Genomic DNA, 18,161 nt, shown 5'->3' with positions numbered 1-18,161 from the left:
ACAAATAAATGTAAAACATAACAAAAAATAAATATATCTCAATATTTTAATATTCATGTTATTAGATATTAGTGAGGCTAAAATTTGAAAAATAAATTTTGTTAATCACTTGAATTTCTGCCGTGAAATCTCCATTCTGTTCCCCATTCTTCTGACCTTGAGAGTGCAGGCCTTGCCCTGTTCTGTTAGCAACCTAGTGGCTTGGGGACTGAACTGTTCAGGGAGGAAGGAAAGAGAGGGAGAGGATGAGCTTTCCATTGCCATTTAAAATGAGAAATCAATCCTTTAGAGATTTTGTATTTATATCTTCAGTATTAATGGTTTATACTTTATACAGTGATTATTCTTCAAACAATTGGTAATTTTCTCCTTGCCTGGTGTGGAGACCAGAGTCTTTTGCATTTAGAAGTATCCAATCAATTTGTCCTGCTGCCACGTTTTGTAATAATCGTTTTCCTTTCCAGTGCTTTGTACTCCTTCCTTAATATAGTTTGTGGGGGAGTACATTTTTGAGACATTTATTTTATAACAATATTTTTAATATTACAATTTGTGTTGATGATAGGGTTGATGTCCTTTACATTTTTTATTTTTCAGATATAAATTTAAAATTCTGTACTTGCCTATTTATTCCTTTGTATGGATATTAGAATAATTACTTTTTTTTTTTTTTGACAGGCAGAGTTAGACAGTGAGAGAGAAGCAGAGAGAAAGGTCTTCCTTCCATTGGTTCACCCCCCAAAAGGTCGTTAGGGCCAGTGCTGTGCCGATCCGAAACCAGGAGCCAGGTGCTTCCTCCTGGTCTCCCATGATGGTGCAGGGCCCAAGCACTTGGGCCATCCTCCACTGCCTCCCTGGGCCACAGCAGAGAGCTGGACTGGAAGAGGAGCAACCGGGGCAGAACCGGCGCCTCAACCGGAACTAAAATTTGGGGTGCTGGCGCCGCTGGTGGAGGAGTGAGCCATGGTGCCGGCCAGAATAATTACTTTCAAATGCTATTTCACCCCTAAATCTTAGACATTTTAAATAGAATTTTGTCAAAATCTTTTATTAGTATCTTTAATATTAAGCTTTTATTTATTTAACCTAGAAACCTTCTATTTAAGGTATACAGACTTCATGCATTTCATGCTGTTCAAAGTCATTGCATCTCAAAGTGTCAATTTCAATTCCATAGATCACTTTTTAAGTGCTCTATTGCTTTCCACAGATCAGGAAGAACACATAGTATTTGTCTTTTTGGGACTGGCTTATTTCACTAACTATAATGTCTTCCAGTTACATCCATTTTGTTGCAAAAGATAGGATTTTAAGGTTTTTTTTTTAACCTTTGTGTAGTATTCCATAGTTCCATATCCCATGATTTTTTTTAAAATTTGACAAAGGAAACATTTTATTTTGTCGTACAAGAGCATGATGCCAGTATTAATTTCTGTTGAGTGCCTCATGGCAGTGTTGACCACATGACAGGAGATGATGTGAGAACGAGAAGGCATATATGGGAGACCAGGATGAGTACCTGGCTCCTGCCATCGGATCAGCGCAGTGCGCCGGCCGTGGCGGCCATTGGAGGGTGAACCAACGGCAGAGGAAGACCTTTCTCTCTGTCTCTCTCTCTCTCTGTCCACTCTGCCTGTCAAAAAATAAAAAATAAAATAAAATAAAAAAAAGATATAAAGCAAGAATGCATGCAGATCAAGCAGAACTTGCTTTCTAACAACCCCCTCTTGCTGTTACTAATCCAGTCCTGTGATACCAATCCCACTCACATAGGATGGCATTAATACATTCCAAAGGCAGTGCCCCAGGACCTGTCTCCCTTAAAGTCTCTACCAGCTCAGTAGCCTTACATTAACTAAGTAAACCTCACCCAGAGGGTTATGTTCCTTCTAGAGGTTCTAGGGGAGAATCAGCCCCTTGCCTTTTACAGTTTCCAAAATCTGTTTGCATTTCTTTGCTCACAGCTCTTCTTTCAAATCATTCCAGCCTCTGCTTCTCCTGTCACATTTCCTGCTGTCACTTTTACATTGCTGCCTCTCTTGCATTGGTTACACTGGACCTATCACCCAGATAATTCAGAATAATCTCTCCATCTCAAGGTCTGTAATTTTTCTGTAAATTTTGTATATTTATCTAAGGTAGCCTGAAAATTTCAGGGACTAGGACAGAAACATGGGGAAGGTATCATTTTATTATAGCGTAATGTAATAACTATGAGTAAGGAAGCTGGAAAACCTTATATCAGTCAAGATAAATTATTTTAGAAGGCATTTCTATTTGTAATTAAATGAGAAAAAGACTAACAACAAATAAAGAAATGTCATGCAAAAGTATTGGAATACAGTACAGGGATACAGGAGTGTTAAGTTTTATAGAAACTGAATCACATACCAGTAGGATGTTCTCAAATAAACTACTACTGAGCCATTAAATTACCAAAACAATATATAACATTGGCTAATTTAAATAACATTTGTGATCATGAATTAGAAATTAGTTTCATTTTATTTTTGTGATGTATGTTTGATTTAGTATATTTACTTTGTCTAGAGTGTCAATTATATATTCACATGTGAATTTTGACATAAAACTTTATGAGCTAACTGTGAAAGATGATAAAATGAGAAAAATACACATAAATTCTTATACATATCCATTTATAATTAAACCACAAAGTATAAGTTTTCATAAGCATATTAATCATTTAGTTGAGTGCAATGGAACAATTTGAAAAACTTAGAAAGTTTAGCATTGTGGTTGTTTTATTTTTTATTTGTATTTATCTCATAAATACAACATTAGGAACACAGTAATTCTTCCCACCCATTCCACCCTTCCTACTTCCTCTCCTGTTTAGTCTGAGATAGAAAGATAAACAGAAAGAAAGAAAAAAAGAAAACATGGAATAAAAAAGCTAGGAGTACTGTTCCTCAACAGTCCAGAGAAGGGCTGTTCTATGTTATTGCCTCTTGAAGGAATTTTGCTTCCCCCCTCCCTCTTTTCCCTTCCTTCCTCCCCCTTTTTTACTTTTAGAAACTTAATTGTTTTTTAAAAAGAACCCAAAAATAACATATATTTTGTGAGCTCTTAGACATGACTATAACTTATGAAACATAATAATACACTAAATTAATTTAATACACTAAAAGGAAGTGATTTTAAGAACAAGTTGTACTATTAAGTCTCATGATACAACTCTGAGGACAGAGGTCCTGCATGGGAAGTTAGTGCATGGTGACTTGTTTATTTAACAAATAACACTCTTATGTATGATGTCAGTGATCACCTGAGGCTCTTGACATGAGCTGCCTCGGCTATGGAAGCCTTTTGGATCCACTGGCTTGACAAGGCCAAAGCGGAAGTTCTCTCCTCCCTTCAGAGAAAAGTATATCTTTCTTTGGTGGCCATTTCTTTCCACTGGGGTCTCATCCACAGGTACTTTATGTAGGACATTTTTTCCAGAGTATCTTGGCTTTCCATGCCTGAAATGCTCCCCCTGCACTTTCCAGCCAGACCAGAGTGCCTTAAGGGCTGATTCTGAGGTTGGAGTGCTACTTAAAGTGATTGTCATTCTGTGAATCTGCTGTGTGGACTGCTTCCTGTGTTGGAGCCTTCATTCCTTTTTAATTCTGTCTATTATTGTTTCCAAACACTTAATCCTATTGATATAATCACTTTAATGCTTCATCCTATCTATATGGTCACTTTACCACTTATTCCTATCCATTTGATCTTTTTTTTAAAAGAAATATTTATTTATTTGAAAGTCAAAGTTACACAAAGAGAGGAGAGGGAGAGGGAGAGGGAGAGAGAGAGAGAAAGTCTTCCTTCCGATGATTCACTTCTCAATTGGCCGCAATGGCTGGAGCTGCGCCGATCCAAAGCCAGGAGCCAGGAGCTTTTTCCGGGTCTCCTGTGCAGGTGCAGGGGCTCAAGCACTTGGGTCATCTTCTACTGCTTTCCCAGGCCATAGCAGAGAGGTGGATCAGAAGTAGAGCAGCCAGGCCTCGAACCGGCGCCCATATGGGATGCCTGTGCTTCAGGGCAGGGTATTAACCCATTGCCCCACAGCGCGAGCCCCTCCAGTTGGTCTTTATAACACTTATGCTGCTATTTTTATCAGCCAGCATAAGGGATATTGGAGTCCTATGGCTAGTTGTTAAGCTATACCCTTAGAAGTAAGTCCATAGAATGTATGTAGGACTGTACAGCTTTGCAGTTGTGAACTTCATACATTTCATAATTACAACTTTATGATCTTGGAAATTTCTCCCACCCTCCTACCCACACTCCCATCACCTTTTCTCTTCCCTTTCTTATTCTCACGTTTATTCTTTTTATTAAAGAAAACATTTCTGAAGCCTTTATTTACAAAAGCTTTAAAAACAAGTAATACTCTCTGTTTTGCAAATTATGTTTTGTTTAAAAAGGACCACCCAGTTACAGTATTACCAGGAATAAAGAATGTACAGGGGGGGCCGGTGCCGCGGCTCACTAGGCTAATTCTCCACCTAGTGGCACTGGCACACCGGGTTCTAGTCCCGGTCGGGGCGCCGGATTCTGTCCCGGTTGCTCCTCTTCCAGGCCAGCTCTCTGCTGTGGTCAGGGAGTGCAGTGGAGGATGGCCCAAGTGCTTGGGCCCTGCACCCCATGGGAGACCAGGAGAAGCACCTGGCTCCTGCCATGGGATCAGCGCAGTGTGTCGGCCGCAGCGTGCCAGTGGCGGCGGCCATTGAGGGGTGAACTAATGGAAAAGGAAGACCTTTCTCTCTGTCTCTCTCTCTCACTGTCCACTCTGCCTATCAAAAAGAAAATTAAGGCCAGATTTTACCTGAATGCATTTCTGTTTATTGAGATCTGAGATAGGAATGGTCATACTTAGTACTGAAAGGCAAGAAACAGAATGGGCTATGAAAGGGGGGAAAGTATTGTCTATTGTTCAAGGGATTCAACCAGAGATAAAAGCTACATACAAGCACCTGTGCAGCTCAGATAAAATAAAGGGACTGTTTCAAGTCATGACTGCTTGTTGGCTTCCTCTTCACATGCATTCCCTGTGCCATTCTGAACATAGGATGAACCAGAACCAAGGCCATGGAAATGACCACAGTATTTGGCATCATCAATATGATCTTCAAAGAACATTTCTCTCTCTCTCTCTCTCTTTTTTTTTTTTTTTTTTGTGACAGGCAGAGTGGACAGTGACAGAGAGAGACAGAGAGAAAGGTCTTCCTTTTCTGTTGGTTCACCCCCCAATGGCTGCTGTGGCCAGTGCACTGCGCTGATCCAAAGCCAGGAGCCAGGTGCTTATCCTGATCTCCCATGTGGGCGCTCAAGCACCTGGGCCATCCTCCACTGCACTCCCGGGCAACAGCAGAGAGCTGGCCTGGAAGAGGGGCAACTGGGACAGAATCCGGCGCCCTGACTGGGACTAGAACCCAGGGTGCCAGTGCCGCAGGTGGAGGATTAAGCTATTGAGCCACAGCGCCGGCTCTCATTTTTAAAAAGGCCATTCCTGTGCGTAATGAATCAGATCCTGCCTGATACTGTGGTCTCATCTGTTCCAGCTCTAACTGTTCAGCAACTTCCTGCAATCTGCTGTCAAATTAAATTTAAAATTAAACTGCCAAGTTGAAGTTCCTGGAGGGTATTCTCCTTGTTCATTCATAAAGGTCAGTCCTAGCTGAATTATCTTTAACAAATCTGCATTATACCGCAGTAGTCGGTACTGATAGTCAGCATTGCTCCTGAATTCGCCAATAGGTCTTGCAACCACACTTGGAAACTCGGTGTCCATAACAATGTAATTACATTTTCGGATAACTTGATGAATTTTCTTCATTTCTTCATCCAGGTTACAAGCTCAAACTTCACAAATTCTTTGGTTATGATCTACAGTTAATGCTGGTATAGTGAGGGCTCAAGAGAGACTAGATGCCAAGCATCAAAATGCTATACTTGATTGAAGATTTGTTTTTAAAAAACTTTATCCTTTATTTATGTACTTGTGTCACAGAGCTTGCGCTCCTCCTCCTCGCCTTAGAGAGCACTCTGTGGTTTCGGTGGTGGCGTTAGTGGAGGTGGCGGCAGCAGGTGCCCCATAGACACCTCTTGCCCAGCAAGGGGGAAAGGAAGCTGGAGCTGTGCTGCACCACGATGTGGTGTAGCTTCTCTCGGGTCCTACTCTTATTCTTTACTAAGATCTATTTTCAGTTGACTTACACATATATGATTAACTATGTTAAGTATAATGTTCAATGAATCATATGAAGTAGAAAAAGATAAGGAAAATATTGGGGCTGGCACTGCAGTATAGCAGGTAAAGTCACCGCCTACAGTGCGGGCATCCCATATGGGCACAGGTTTGAGCCCAGCTGCTCCACTTCCAATCCAGCTCTCTGCTATAGCCTGGGAAGGCAGTGGAAGATGGCTCAAGTTTTACTTCCTCCTTCCCAATTTGTGTCCCTTTGATTTCTTCTTCTTGCCTAATGGCTCTGGTTAAAACTTCTAGGACGATATTAAATAGCAATGGTGAGAGTGGGCATCCCCGTCTGGTTCCAGATCTAAGGGGAAATGCTTCCAACTTTTCCCCATTCAACATGATGCTAGCAGTGTACTAATTGCCTTGATTGTGTTGAGGAATGTCCCTTCTATACCCAATTTACTTAGAGTTTTCATCATGAAAGGGTATTGTATTTTATCACATGCTTCCTCTGTACCTATTGAGATAATCATATAGTTTTTGTTCAACAGTTTGTTAATGTACCATATTGATTGATTCTCGAGTGTTGAACCATCCCTGCATACCAGGGATAAATCCTACTTGGTCTGGGTGGATGATCTTTCTGATGTGTTGTTGGATTCAGTTGGCTAGAATTTTTTTTTAAAGATTTATTTATTTTTACTTGAAAGTCAGAGTTACACATAAAAGAGGAAGAGAGAGAGAGAGAGGTCTTCCTTCCGCTGGTTTACTCCCCAGTTGGCCACCAATGGCCAGAGTTGTGACAATCTGAAGCCAGGAGCTAGGAACTTCCTCTGGGTCTCCCACGTGGAAGCAGGGGCCCAAGGGCTTGGGCCATCCTCCACTGCTTTCCCAGGCCATAGTATAGAGCTGGATAGGAAGTGGAGCAGTCGGGCCTCAAATCAGCACCCATATGGGATGCCGGAACTGTAGGCAGCAGCCTTACCTGCTATGACATAGCACTGGCCTCAATTGGCTAGAATTTTATTGAGGATTTTTGCATCTGTTTATCAGGGAAATAGACCTGTAGTTCTCTTTCTCTGTTGCATCATTTTCAGATTTAGGAATTAAGGTGATGGTGGCTTCATAGAATTTGGGAGGATTCCCTCTCTTTAAATTGTTTTCAATAACTTGAGAAGAATTAGAGTTAGTTCTTTAAATGTCTGGTAGAATTCAGCAGTGAAACTGTCTGATCCTAGGCTTTTCTTTATTGGGAGGGCCTTTATTACTGATTCAGTTTCCATCTTGGTAATGGGTCTGTTTAGGTTTCCTGTGTCTTCATGGCTCAATTTAGGTAGGTTGTATGTGTCCAGAAATCTATCGATTTCTGGGTTTACCAGTTTGTTGGCATATAGCTCTTTGTAGTGTTTTCTGATGATTCTTTTTATTTCTGTGGTATCTGTTGTTACATTTCCTTTTTCATCTCTAATTTTATTGATTTGGGTATTTTCTCTCCTTTTTTTTTGGTTAGTTGGGCCAAATGTCATGTCAATTTTGTTTATTTTTTAAAAAAACCAGCTCTTTGTTTTGCTGATCTTTTGTATTTTTTTTGGTTTCACTTTTGTTGATTTCTTCTCTAATTTTTATTTTTTATTTTCTCCTACTAGTTTCGGGTTTGGTTTACTGTTGTTTTTCTAGATCCTTGAAATGAGTTGATAGCTCATTTATTTGGTGCTTTCCAATTTCTTGATGTAGGCACCTACTGCTATTAACTATCCTTTTCATACTGCTTTTTCTGTATCCCATAAATTTTGATATGTTGTGTTGCCATCTTCATTTATTTCCAGAATTTTTTTTAATTCTCTTTTGATTTCTCTATGACCCACTGTTCATTCAGGAGCATGTTGTTCAGTCTCGATGTGTTTGCATATGTTCTAGAGATTCCTGAGTTGCTGATTTCCAGCTTCATTCCATTGTGGTCTGAGAAGATGCATGGTATGATTTTGATTTTTTTGAATTTGCTGAGACTTGCTTTATGGCCTAGTATGTGGTCAATCCTGGAGGAAGTACCATGCACTGCTGAGAAGAATGTGTATTCTGCAACTGTAGTATGAAAAGTTCTGTAGATATCTGTTTGGCACATTTGGTCTATAGTGTCAATCATATCTGCTTTTTCCTTGTTGATTTTCTATCTGGTTGATCTGTCCATTGCTGAAAGTGGTGTACTGAAATCCCCCAATACTACTGCATTGGAGTTAAGTCTCCCTTTAAACCCCTTAGCATTTCTTTTAAATAGCCAAGTGTCCTGTAATTATGTGCATATGTGTTTACAATAGTTACATGTTCCTGTTGAATTGATCCTTTAATCATTATATAGTGCCCTTCTTTGTCTCTTTTAACAGTTTTTGTGTTAAAGTCTATTTTATCTGATATTAAGATGGGTACACCAGCTCTTTTTTGGTTTCTGTTGGCATGGAATATCTTTTTCCATCCTTTCATTTTCAGTCCACATGCATCTTTGTTGGTGAGATGAATTTCTTGTAGACAGCAAATAGATGGGTTTTGTTTTCTAATCCACTCAGCCAGTCTGTGTCTTTTAACTGGGGAGTTGAGGCTATTTACATTCAGGGTGGCTATTGATAAGTAAAGACTTTGGTCTGCCATTTTTCCAAAAATATTCCTGTTTTTTACTTTGAATTTCCTTTGAACTTTTACTGAGAGTTTTTCTTCCTTGACTTTCTTTCTTAGCGATGAACATGTTTCTGTTTTTCTGTGTGCAACAACACATCCTTAAGCATCTTTTGTAGAGCTGGACGAGTGATGACAAATTCTTTCAATTTCTGTTTGTTATTGAAGGTCTTCATTTCACCTTCATTCACAAATCAGAGCTTTGCAGGGTATAATATTCTGGGATGAGAGTTTTTTTCTCTTAAGACTTGGACTATATCTCGCCATTTTCTCCTAGCCTGTAGGGTTTCTTATGAGAAGTGTGCTGTGAGTCTAATTGAAGATCTTCTGAAAGTAATCTGGCGTTTCTCTCATGCACATAGAGTCTTTTCTTTCTGTTTCACTGTGGTGAGTTTGACTACAATGTGTTGTGGCAAGGATCTTTTCTGGTCATATCTATTAGGAGTTCTATGTGCTTCTTGTACTTTGACATCCCTGTCTTTCTCCAAAGCAGTGAAGTTTTCTGCTATTGTTTCCCTAAAAAGGCCTTCTAATCCTTTCTCTCTGTCCATGCCTTCAGGAACTCCTAAGACCATATGTTGGGTCATGTGATGGTATCCTATAGATTCCCAACAGTGTTTTTTAGTTTTCTAATTTCTTCTTCTTGTTTTTGATCTGACTGTATACTTTCCTGTGATTTGTCTTCTCAGTCAAATATTCTTTCTTCTGCTTCACCGATTCTGTTGTTAAGCCTTTCCATTGCATTTTTATGTGTTCTATTGAATTTTTTATTTCTAAAATTTTATTTTGATTTCTCTTTAAGATTTCAGTTTTGTGGGAGAAATTTGCTTTCCTGTCAAGTATGGATTTCATTAGTTTGTGCATTTCCTTCTGATTACTTCTCTAAGTAATCCTATGATCAATTTTTCGAATTCATTCTGGCATTTCTACAGTCTCTTCATCTTCACATTGTAGTACTGAAGTGTTCTTTTGGGGGCATCATGTTGTCTTCCTTATTATTATTTCTTGGTTGCCGCATTTATTATTTGGCATTTGTGGAGATACTCATTTTCTTCTTTTTTTTCCCTGTGGCAGCTTTTATCTTTGGACTATGCCGCTCTGGATTAGTGGAGTGTCTGCTTTCTCAGTGAATACCCTGTGGTGTGTGCTGTGTGTGGCCAGGGAGCTCTATTCAGTGCTTCAGGGTGAAGGGAGCATCCAAGCTGACACTCAAGTTGGGTGTGGTAAAGATGGGGATGTATGTTCTGCTCTATTGGCATAGTCCCAGCTCACCTCCTCTCCCCAGAGGAGACCAGTGCCTGGGCGCTAGCCCCACTGAGTATAATATTAATCTGCACTCGCAGAATAACCACACACAAGGTCTGCAGACTTGGTGTAAGCACAGATTCCACAGCAATGACCCTCACCAGGGAATCAGGGAGTCCTGAGCGTGGGGAACCTCCTACAGTGGCTGCCCAAAGTCCCAGCCACACCCTGAGCCCTTCCACGCTGCCTCATTGTTTTCATAGTCCCAGCACACAAGCCTCCCACAGTCACAAGCACCCGGACCCCTGTCAGTCCTCCCCACCAAACTCAGGCGTCTCTGCTCGGATGGTTCCTGGGTGTGTCCGAAATGGTGCTCACCCTCTATTGGCTTGTTAGAGGGCATCACTGCAGGATGATTGGGGAGAGAGAAACGTGCTCTCCCCCATGTTTTTGGCTCCTGTAGTTGGCAGGTGCACTATCCCCCACAGGGCTCCAAGCCAGGAGTCCCTCCAGGATCTTTTTGCAGCTTTATCACCAGTGGATTGGGCTGCTTCTGTCTGGTCTCACCTCATTCCGTGGCTGGTGCTGAGCTTCTCAGCTGCTGGGGTTGAGTTGTGTCTGTACACACCCTCCACTTATGTCCACAGTGTCCATCTAATGCAGTTTCCTCTGCCATTTTTTTCATAACTGTTCCCTGAGACTGCAGTCTGTCTACTTTTTAAAAAAATGTCTTCTCCTAGACTAGAGCCATAAGCTCCCTCCCTATTCCACCATCTTAATCCAATCTCTCTAGAATTTTATAATAAGTATTTGCCAATAACTTTATGAAACTCTCTCATATAGTTTATTGGAAAGAGTATGGGTTTCGTTGTTAGAAAGTTGGGGGCTAAATTTATTAAGGGCACAATCTATGGCAGTTATTCCTGTGCCATAATTTCCTTTTCTATAAAATGAGCATGAAGATAGCATTTTCAAGGATTATAAAGAACACAGGGGATAATTTTGAAATAATTTAGATTTTACAGAAGAGTCCCAAGAACTTCCATATGTACTTTGCTCAAACTAATTGTTACCATTTTATCATATTTGTTCCTTCTCTTTCTCTTTTTCTTACTGCATTCATGGACCCTCATATTATGTGTGTGTGTATGTGTGTGCATGTGAGATTTAGGTAGAATGTCTCTTTTTGCCTAATATTTAAGTACTTCAGTAATTCTAAGAACAAATGGCTTTCATTTATATGACCACACTGAGTATCACACTCAGATTTATGGTGGAGTTACCATTATCTGACCAAGGGTTCATATTCCAGTTTTTCCAATTTTCCTTAATGGAAAATATTTTCCCTAATCCACAATCAAGTCTAGGTTCATGCATTGCATTTAGTTGTTGTGATTCTATCATCTTAGACCTGTAACAGTTCCTCAGTCTTTATTTGTCATTCATGCCTTTGTCGTATTTAAGAATCCTGAGTTGGAAAAGGCCCATGAGAGTCTCACAGGCATGGGAAGCCATGAACAGTGGCAAAAACAACCTGAATGAAAGATCCTGGTGAACAAGACCCCAGTGGAAGGAACAGGCCATCAAGGAGGGAGGTGCCTTTCTCTGAAGGGAGGAAGGAACCTCCACTGTGATATGGCCTTGACTAAACAAGTTCAGAGCTGGTGAACTCAAGGGGCTTCCATAGCCTAGACAGCTCATAGCAAGAGTCTCGGGTGATTGCTGATGTCATAAATAAGAGTGCCAATTGTTAAATCAACAACGGGAGTCACTGAGTACAGGCTCCCTATGTAGGATCTCTGTCTTTAATGTGTTTTACTATGAGAATTAAAGACTACACTACTAGTCGAACAATGCCCTATACCTTGTGCAGTTGTGTGAGTGCGGCCTGTTGAAATCCTTGCTTAGTGTATACTAAGTTGATCTTCTGTATATGAAGGTAATTGAAAATGAAACTCGATGAAGGGCGAGATGGGAGAGGGAGTGGGAGAGGGGAGGGCCACGGGAGGGAGGGAGGTTGGGGGGGAGCCACAACGATACAAAAGTTTCACTTTGTAAATTCATATTTATTAAATAAAATCAATGCAAAGTAAAAAAAAAAAAGAATCCTGAGTTGGGTTTGCCTGCCATTTCTTCAAGATTAGATTTAGGTCATGCATTCTTGGCAGGCATACTAAATTATTGATGCTTCGCATCCTTCAATATATCAACAGTATATAACTTAAAAGACTTTCCATAAAGTAGATAGATAGTCACTATATTTCACCTTATTGTTACATCTTTGATTAAGATCAATATCAGCATCTTTAGGAAACAGTACAGAATGAATCAATTTAGTAAATGCAACTTTTAAAAAAGCATTTTATGTATGCGTTTGTCATAAAGTTGATGACAAAACCTGAAACAACAGTAGTGTTACCTAATACTGACCATTCCAAGAAGCAAATAATAAGAGGTGTTCCCAGATTTAGTAGGAATGTTTCAAGAAAACCATTTGGAGAAATCTTTTTGTATCACTTGAGTTGAAGAGAGGCCGTGATGTTTGACTCACACTGCGAAGTCTTAGGGCGATAGTTAGTGGTCTGAGCTCTGCGGTCTTGGAGCAGAGTGAGGGAAGCTGTCTCTGCTGTAATCCATTCTGAGTTCTAGCACATGAGGTGACAAGAGGAACTTGATTTTCTCATGAGTCTGTGAAGCTCTACAGGGGGGAATGAGCTTGGGTTGCTTGGGAAGGGACTATGGACCATGATCAGAAGGATTGAGCCTAATGGAGGGGTGGGCCTCAGGAAACTAGTGACTGAAGTTGAGTTTTAAGTGCAGAGCGAGGGAAGCATGGCCTGGGTCAAGGGACTTGTAGGCAAGAGATCTCCTGTGATGGAAATCATCTCTGAAAAAGCCACAACACAACCACTCCAGGAAAGAAATAATTGCCATTTAGACAGCATCTGGATTCCAGTACCAGAGTTTAGAGTCTAAATATACTGTGAGAGAATATTTTTACTTACTCTTACCTTTTTTTCACTTACCTCATTCCATTCCCCGAAAGGTCCCAAGTGAACCAGCAATGGAGTGAAGGAGAAAATGGAACAAGATCTGGAGATGAATCCAAGCAATCCATATTCTCTCATAATAGGTACCCAAGCCTGAAGTAGGCCAGAGCTCAGAGAAGAGAGAAATTTTCAATTTGATGAGAATAGAATTGTAATTACTGTACTTGACTAGATTATTTTTAATACCTGGAAAAAGTAGATTGAGTCTAAGATGTTATTGTTGTTAATGGGCTCCATTTTTTTTTTAGAGATTTTATTTATTTACTTGAGAGGTAGAGTTACAGACAGTGAGAGAGAGAGACAGAGAGAGAGGTCTTCCATCCATTGGTTCAATTCCCAAATGGCCGCAATGGCTGGTGCTGTGCTGATCTGAAGCCAGGAGCCACATGCTACTTCCTGGTCTGCCATGTGGGTGCAGGAGCCCAAGGACTTGGGCCACCTCCCACTGCTTTCCCAATCCGTAGTAGAGAGCTGGACCGGAAGTACAGCAGCTGGGACTAGAACCGGCACCCATATGGCATGCCGGCGCCGCAGGCGGAGGATTAACCTTCTGTGCCATGGCACCAGCCCCCAATTATTTTTATATTCCACCAGAAAAATATCCTTTTAATTATGAGATATCATTAAAATTTAGATTTCATAGATGAGATGCTAAAATGGAAAACTATATTCATCTTAGACTAGATGAACATGTTATCCTTCTGAGGGTGATAGGAAAGGCTGTGAAAATTCTGTTACTTGACTTACCACTAATACCTGAGTGTCACACCTGCAATGATGGTCAAAATCCAGTTCAGTTGGATAGTCAGAGAGTTGACTCTTGACAACTGCATAGAGAGAACCTTGACCAAGACTCTTGGGGAAATCCACAGGGACCTTTGATAGTCTACTAAAGGCTCATCAGGGGCAATCACAGCACCAGTGGCAGATACGCTGTCATGCCCTCTCTGAGGGACCAATGAGCTTTCCCTCAGATATTCTCCCCGTCTGTCGTAGGAAGTTCCTGGTTGGAGAAATTCCCAAAATGGGTGGGCTAAAGATAGAGGACTTGAGAGCTGCTTGGTCTTCCCAGGGCTTTAAAGACCAATGTCAGCTTGTGTGTTAGCTGTCTATCATCCACCTGTCTATTTTAGAGGGGGTAGGTGATTGTAATGAGTCGTCATCAAACAATAATATAACCTAGAGATCTCTTGAGCTTATTTAAAAAATCAATAACAAATAGCTTCAAGATATTGAAATAAAACAGCCTAGAAGCACTTTTTTTTGCCATGTGTTTTTATTTCCTTCATGTTTTTAAAAATTCAGATTTAATTTTTTTAGTTTTTAAGTTTCAATATAGCTCACAGATAAAATTCTAATAATATATAATATTCCCTTTCTCCCTTCTATTCCTCCCATCTCCTCCTTCCCCCTTTCCCCATTCTCTCCTTCACTTTTTTTTTTTGACAGGCAGAATGGACAGTGAGAGAGATAGACAGAGAGAAAGGTCTTCCTTTGCCGTTGGTTCACCCTCCAATGGCCGCTGCGGCTGGCGCACTGCAGCTAGCGTACCGCGCCGATCCGAAGCCAGGAGCCAGGTGCTTCTCCTGGTCTCCCATGCGGGTGCAGGGGCCCTAGCACTTGGGCCATCCTCCACTGCCTTCCCGGGCCACAACAGAGAGCTGGCCTGGAAGAGGGGCAACTAAGACAGAATCTGGCACCCCGACCGGGACTAGAACCCAGTGTGCCGGCGCTGCAAGGTGGAGGATTAGCCTATTGAGCTGTGGCGCCGGCCTCTCCTTCACTTTTGAGATAACATATCTTTAATTTGCATTGCAGTCAAGGGATTAATACCCCATTAAATAAAGAGTCCAACAAGGAAAAAAACCAAAAAGACGACAGTTCAGCAGAAATATAGGCAAGGGCTATATGCAATAATCAAATGGAAGAATGACCATTTCACCCATGCACAGTAAATCTCAAAGAAATCACAGATCATTAAAACTCTAGTAACATAACATTCTTAACTATTAGTTTGACAAGGGTATAAAACAAAGTTTGACAAAGCTATATTTGTGGCATGTGGTTTGAATGTTACTTAATCTTGATAGCTGAGGAGCCCCTGACAGTGCCAGAAAATTGCTTATAGTTAATTAAAGTCTTACCACAGTTCTTACCACCTTTCCCTCTGTGCATTCCCTCCCAGCCCTGCCCTTTGGGGGCATGCTGAAATCCTAATTTATTTAGTCAACCTAGTCTGAGAAACAGATAAGCTCTGCATTTGTGATTACAAATTTAGATTATTTCTGCAACATCTTTGTTAATATGTTATCCCCAAAAGCCCATATTCCAGACTCATAAATCAGTCAATAAGAAAAGCACTGATGTACACCTGCTGTACACCTTTGATAAACGCATGCGATGGAGGAGTTAGCTGTTCTAAACAAGCAGAAAAATATTTCAAGGAAATATGCAGAGGAAATTCTCAGTTCCCCGAAATTATGTAAATGTAAAGCTTTGGTCTCATTGAGCTAGTTGTTTTGCATTTTCTTCTCCTATCTGTGTGACATTGCTTTCCCAAATGGAGAACTATAACCTTTTTAGTTATTAAAATCAATACAATGACACAAGGAAAAGACATCTGCATTTTATACCCTGAGAGCATCAGGGGATACAGTGTTTTCTGTTTCATGAATTTACCAGTCCTATTCCAGCTCTTTCCTAGAATGTATTCCTGCATTGTAGATTCACCCCCTCTTCTGTAATTTCTGCTTCCATTCTCTGCATTATTTACTGGGCAAAGTTTTTGAAAGGCAGCTACAGAGTCTGTCTCTCTATGCTCATCACAGAATTCCACTACAATCATCAACATGAGGCAAATTTGTGTGGTATTCTCACCAACAACACCTGTGGGAGAATGAAGGAAATAGGGTTGGGCAGAGGGAAGACTTGAAATGTGAATTAGGTGGGTGTTTGTCACAGTAGTTAAGATGCCAGTTTGGTTGCCTGCATCCTATACCTGAGTGCCTGATCAGAATCCTGGCTACTCTGCTTCTGATCCAGCATCCTGCTCATGGTGGCGATGGCTGCGGTGGGTCAGGCTGAAGGCAGGAGCCAAGAACTCTGTCCTGGTCTCCCACGTGGGTGGCAGGGGCCCATGCACTTGAGTCATCTTCCATTGCTTTCCCAGGTGCATAAGCAGGAAGCTGGATTGGAAGCGGGATTTGAACTAGCACTTTGATATGGGATGCTGCCAGCATCGTAAATGATGGCTTCTGATGCCAGCCACAAGTTTAAAAAAATTATTATAAAAAGACACATGAAACAGTCGCAACAAAGTCATCATAATATCCCACAGGTGCCTTGGGTAACTTTAGATGGTACCTCCAGAATCCTTCCAGTATGAGGCAAGGGAACTGGGCCTTTATTCCTCATCTGGATGCAGATTGGCTCTAGGGATGACGCATGACCTTGGAAAAGGCAACTTCAGTAGGCTAGGCGCAGCTCCCAGAGAATGATTCAGCTGGGAGCGTTCAGCTGCTGCCAACACTCACTCAAACTGCGAGGAAAATGTGCTTCAATCATAAATGCCAGGGTTTGTGTGTCACTTACTACAATACTCAACACGTATCATTAAACAAATTGCATCATAGTCCAGTCATTTCTCCAGTGACTTGTGTTTCTGATTTCACATATGTACGTGGAATATTTTTAGAAACATTTTTTAGGTACCAGTTGTTATGTAACTACTGGGTTTCTGTATGAATTGTATTTTACATATTCTTTTTTGTCTCTCCAGTGTGATTTGCTTGAAGGAATGCTGAAAGAAAAGACCTCTGTCCTTATCAGAGCTCTGCCACTAACAAGTCATTTTACATTTTTGTCTTCAGTTTTCTCATCTGCAAATTGCTGAAGATGGTATTCTGGCTGATTTTTGCAGGGTTGTTGTGTACAATAACCATAAAGATGCTTGTCAAAAATTTGTAAATGTGGGTGAAGATGAGCGTGGAGAACTGTCGCTGTGGGAGTTCTCGGTTGGCTGGAGTCTGTTGGCGTGAGCGGTCAAGTGCTGGGGGAACAGAGATGGATGGGGTAAGAGCTTGCAGAGGGAAGAGGTGAAGAAGAAAGGTGGCATTTTCCCGAGGTGCTGAAGACCACGTTAGCTCAGGTTGGCTTGACTAAAGCAAATATAAAGCGGAACAGAACAAAACACAGAAGACATACACAAACCAGCTGACTGAACTGTATACATTAAGTACACTATTATGCAGCCTAAAACATGTTCTCCCTCCACTTCTGCCCCCAGCTAAAGAGTTGTATTCCTGGGAGACAAGGAAAACCATTGTAATTGTGGAGTTCTGGAGGTTCTTGGCTACAAACTAAGATCTCTCACCACCTTAACAGCACTTTGACTCAACTTTTTCATCCGAAAGCAGGTGGGTGTTCATTTCTAAGTCTTTCTTGATCATGCTCTCTCTTTTTGTTGTGGTCGTGGTTGCTTTAGTCTCATTTTTAATCTTTTCCCGTGACAGCCCCTCTCAGTCCCTGTCCTGAAAGTAAGTTATCATCCCTTAGGTCAGAGTGGAGTTAGCATGGACTTCCCCCAGACACTACCCACAGTAGCGGAAATGTTTCCTTTGAATTCTCACCTTTATCAACTCTGATAGCACAGTCTTGGTTTTGGTTTGAAAACTGGAGAAAACTGTCATGCGGTCAACTCCAATGCAGTATACTTGGCTGATTTCTAACCAGAGGCGTTCCCAGCTGGCTGGCCACATGGAGACTGGGTTTCCTTTCTGCCCTGGAGACTTAGCTGTTGCATGTTTTGTTCGCTTCTTTTGATTCTTCCTTCCAACAACCTGTCCACATATCCTACCATTCATCCATGTATTTCCTCTTTTTTGGTCAGGAGGCCAGCTTGGGTTGCACTGTGAATTTCATATTCTCTCCTGCAGCCTGTTTGTGTGGGTCGGAGGTAGAGGAACACTGCTTTCAGCTTCAATGCCTTGCTCTTGGGA

The 18,161-nt window shown here is 41.2% G+C and overlaps 1 pseudogene; it reads right to left on the bottom strand.

Moving 5' to 3' along the window:
* Positions 1 to 4,855: 4,855 nt before the first annotated feature.
* LOC149125261 (CCR4-NOT transcription complex subunit 7-like) lies at positions 4,856 to 17,852 on the bottom strand (annotated as a pseudogene).
* Between the last annotated feature and the right edge of the window lie 309 nt (positions 17,853 to 18,161).

The sequence above is a fragment of the Oryctolagus cuniculus genome, chromosome 7 (genome assembly GCF_051225735.1).
Source record: "Oryctolagus cuniculus isolate XC-2025 breed Fujian yellow rabbit chromosome 7, ASM5122573v1, whole genome shotgun sequence".
Classification (NCBI taxonomy): Eukaryota; Metazoa; Chordata; class Mammalia; order Lagomorpha; family Leporidae; genus Oryctolagus; species Oryctolagus cuniculus.
The sequence above is the reverse complement of the archived record's forward strand: the minus strand, read 5'-3'. Positions and strand labels throughout refer to the sequence as shown.